The sequence below is a fragment of the Cervus canadensis genome, chromosome 15, assembly GCF_019320065.1.
Source record: "Cervus canadensis isolate Bull #8, Minnesota chromosome 15, ASM1932006v1, whole genome shotgun sequence".
NCBI lineage: Eukaryota > Metazoa > Chordata > Mammalia > Artiodactyla > Cervidae > Cervus > Cervus canadensis.
In genome coordinates, this window is record NC_057400.1 from 51039659 (window position 1) to 51043872 (window position 4214).

Here is a 4214-nt window from a genome sequence, read left to right on the forward strand (position 1 = left end):
TCACTATCAAGCACATCCCCCTGTTTTATCTTCTTCACAGTACTTTATCACTACCTGAAAATATTTTTAAAATCTATTTACTGTCTATCTCCCTGGACATGTGAGGATCTTGTTCTCTGACCAGTTAAACCCTATGCCAGAATAGTTCCCAGCACATTGTAGATGAAAATAATTACATGTTGAATGAATGACCTCTTGTGGCCTTGGTTCAAATTTTTTTGTCTCTGAGCAAATGTTTAGGTTTAATAACCAGAGTGCTTTATATATTTATTCTGTTATCCCTCTTTAAACAAAATATATGAACAAAAAGCATTTTATTAACTTCTGAACTCTTATTGCCTCTTCTTCATCTTGAAAGTATCATGGCAAGGATGGTTAAGTATTCTCAAAGCATCATATAGACACAGAATAAAAAAAAAAAGAATTAATGTTTGTTCTATGCCCCAAATTAAGAGAAGTCATTTCCTAATCTTAAGCTAGGGGTTTATGCCATTTTACCTTCAACAAGAAAATATCCACTTTATAGGGAGAACTGTTAGGGATAAAAGTTTTTTAAAAAATTATTTCCTCTTATTGGCTGGGTCTCCCTGTTGGCTCAGTGTAAAGAATCCGTCTGCAATGCAGGGACACAGGTTCAATCCCTGGGTCAGGAAGATCCCTTGGAGAAGGAAATGGCAACCTATTCCAGTATTCTTGCCTGGGAAATCCCATAGACAGTGGAGGCTGGTGGGCTAGTCCTTGGGGTTGCAAAAAAGGCAGACACAATTCAGCGAATAAAACATCATTTCTTCTTACTAATATTGTGGTTTCCTACATTTAAAGGATAAAGACTAAATATAATTCTATGTTAAAAGTACTTCAGTTCAGTTCAGTTCAGTCGCTTGGTCGTGTCCGACTCTTTGCGACCCCATGAATCGCACAGCACGCCAGGCCTCCCTGTCCATCACCAACTCCCAGAGTCTACCCAAACCCATGTCCATCGAGTCGGTGATGCCATCCAGCCATCTCATCCTCTGTCGTCCCCTTCTCCTCCTGCCCCCAATCCCTCCCAGCATCAGGGTCTTTTCCAACAAGTCAACTCTTCACATGAGGTGGCCAAAGTACTGGAGTTTCAGCTTCAACATCAGTCCTTCCAATGAACACCCAGGACTTATCTCCTTCAGGATGGACTGGTTGGATCTCCTTGCACTCCAAGGGACTCTCAAGAGTCTTCTCCAACACCACAGTTCAAAAGCATCAATTTTTCGGCGCTCAGCTTTCTTCACAGTCCAACTCTCACATCCATACGTGACCACTGGAAAAACCATAGCCTTGACCAGATGGACCTTTGTTGGCAAAATAATGTCTCTGCTTTTTATTAGTTAATGATAATAGAATCTATACCTACATTGTTTTTAGAAGAGCCCATTCATTCAACATGGGCTTCCCTGGTAGCTCAAACGGTAAAGAAACTGCCTGCAGTAGAAGATCTGGGTTCGATCCCTGGGTTGGGAAGGTCCCCTGGAGAAGGAAATGGCAACCCACTCCAGTATTCTTGCCTAGAGAATCCCATGGACAGAGGAGCCTGGTGGACTGCAGTCAATGGGGTCACAAAGAGTTGGACACGACTGAGTGACTAACATTCATTCAACATACATATGCATCCATAGCACAGTGCCTAAAATGTGGTTAATGCATATGGATGTTGAATGAATGGACCTCTCTAAACAAATGTTGGGAAGACAGACAAACAATTCTAATATAGTGCCACAGCCAGTGAATGCAGAGAAACATGAGAGAAGAGGCCACTAAGATGGAAGGGTCAGGAAAAGTGTCTGAGAGGAACTGAGATACCTGACATGTGTCTTGAGATAAATGGATAAGAGGAGAGGAAGGGAGCTCCAGATAAGGAAAAATTTAAATGTAAAGGGACCCTGGCGTGAGCAAGGAGGAAACATGTCAGAACCACAGGAGCAAATGTGAAGGATGGGCAAAGCTGAGGCTGAAAATGTGGGCAAGATGCAGATAACAGAGTGCCCTGTATACTACACTGAGACTTACAGACTTTGTCCTATAAAGCACCTATACAGACCTTGAGGGATTGGTACATGTAGTCTCAAGATGATATTTCCCTAGGGATACTTTTTATTTTTTCAATTTAATAAAAATCTAAACAAAATTTTTTTTAACAAAAGGATACTCTGGATCATCCCTTTGATTGATTACTGTCACAAGATTTCAAATCACGTTTGTGTTTAGCACTGCACTGGCTAACAAGTAGGACTATTTGTCATTGGCACAGGTTAATGAGAGACATGGAGACTATTTTATGTAAGTGATGTCTGTCAAGTGAAGGTCAAATGAAATCTTGACACAAGGAACAAAGGAAGGTTTTTACAGTGGTTTAAATAAAGAAAAGAGGTGAAGTCACTGGGTAATCTCTTAGCCAAGGGCAGTAAGGGCAGGTCTTTCTGTAAGGAATTTATGCCCCCAGACCAGTGAAGCATGGCAGGTCGGGCAAACAGTCTCACCAGCATCAATGAATAAGCATTGTTTCATAGTTTTGCTTCATTTAATGTACAACTGTTTGAGCATTATAGTTGTTCATAAGATACAACATAAGGAGTTTATATACAGTTTTATATTTGCATCTATCTAAGGTACTGAACATATTTTAAGTTCACCATAGAAAATCCTAGGTATCTACTTAGGTTTGAGAAATTCTGCTCTGGGTGACTGGAAGCCACTGAAAGATTTAATAGGGAAATGACAGATTTGTGCTTTAGAAAAATCACTCTGGCAGCAGTGTGGAGGGTTGGAATTGAAAGTATTTAAGGCAGGCAGAGAGAAGGCTACTTAACATAATAATGTGAAAAAATGGTGAGGCCCTAAATTACTTGGGGGGGGGTGGGATATGAAGAGGGGATAGATAACAGAATCAAAAGTACTTGGTTGAAGGCGATGGAAAAGAAGGCAGCTAGGACGACTGTCCCTTGGGTGGCTTGGTTGTGAGACCACTGAAAGACAAGCAAATGGGGGTGAAGGGAAAGCAGAAAAAAAAGATGAATTCAATTCAGCAATGATTTGAATTTCATTTCAGCCAAAGAAAATCCAGTTATCTTTTCTGGGTCTGTTTTCCCAGTGACAGCTGCATTCATGAATTACCAAATTAACTATTATAGCGCGCTCTAAAAATATACAAAGCACTCCACAGTATGCTGTAAATAAGTCATGAAAAATCAGCAAAAGCCCAGGCCCCAAAGGAAATTCAGCAGGGTTAAAAAGTTTTATCCTAAACGCTTAAAAACAGCGCATTCACACAGTACTATACTTTTTGCCCTGTCAGTCCGATGCAATCACACCCTAGCCCATGTCTGAACAAGAGGCCACGTGGGAGTCGCAAAGGCACCACGCTCACGGGACTTACAGGCAAAGCAATGGGTCTCGTCTGGGACATGCTTACTGAAAACTTAGTGTGGCGAGAATGGCACATCCTCAGTGACACAGCCCCTGAGGATATGACAGCAAACCTGACCCGACCGGGACGGCCACTCACAAAGTTATCTTAGAGGAATCAACGTGGAACATCTTAGGCAGTCTACCAGCAATGTAAATATTTCATATTTCATTCCCCAATAAAGAGGAGGGGAAAAAGGAGAGAAGGAAGGAAAATGCAGCAATTATCGCAAAGCCAGCCTGAGTGTCCACGGGCCACGGAGGGGCGGGCCTCTAGAAAAGAGTAATTCAACTCTGGTAGTAATGCCAGCATTTTCACCACTAACTCATAATTACAAAGCATAGTGTTCAAAGACCCAAAATGTTTAACCATCCACAACATCCAACGTTATGACTGAGGGGAAAGCCGAGGGCGTACCTTTCTTTTTCACAGGACGCTGCCTTGTTGGGGGTGGAGGGGCGGTCGCACACGACCCAGCCCCACTCTCGGCACCCAGCCAGGGCTCCCAGAGCGAAAGTCGGGGACTGAGAAGCGTGGGGGTACAGGGACGGACCCCTGAGTGCACAGAGGGAACACGGAACAGAGACCAAGAGGTGGCAGCACAGCGCCCCCACAATCCTCCCCAGGCTTCGCGAACAGAGCCGGAAACCCACGCCAACGCTACGGCGCAGCCTCCGCCCGGCCAGAAGAAGCGGGGTGAGGCGGGGTAAGGCGGGGCCGCGGCGGGCTGGAGGCGGGGCCGCGGCGGGTTGGAGGCGGGGCCGCGGCGGGTTGGAGG

At 44.1% G+C, this 4214-nt stretch overlaps 1 protein-coding gene across 2 annotated transcripts in view; it reads right to left on the minus strand.

The window, feature by feature from the left end:
- The window catches only part of METTL8 (methyltransferase 8, methylcytidine), an 86043-nt gene extending 81928 nt beyond the window's left edge, over positions 1-4115 (minus strand). For both annotated transcript variants that reach the window (XM_043487725.1, XM_043487723.1), the window contains exon 1: positions 3854-4115. The gene's annotated coding sequence lies outside the window, so the exon portion shown is untranslated. The remainder of the gene's footprint in view (positions 1-3853) is intronic.
- Between the last annotated feature and the right edge of the window lie 99 nt (positions 4116-4214).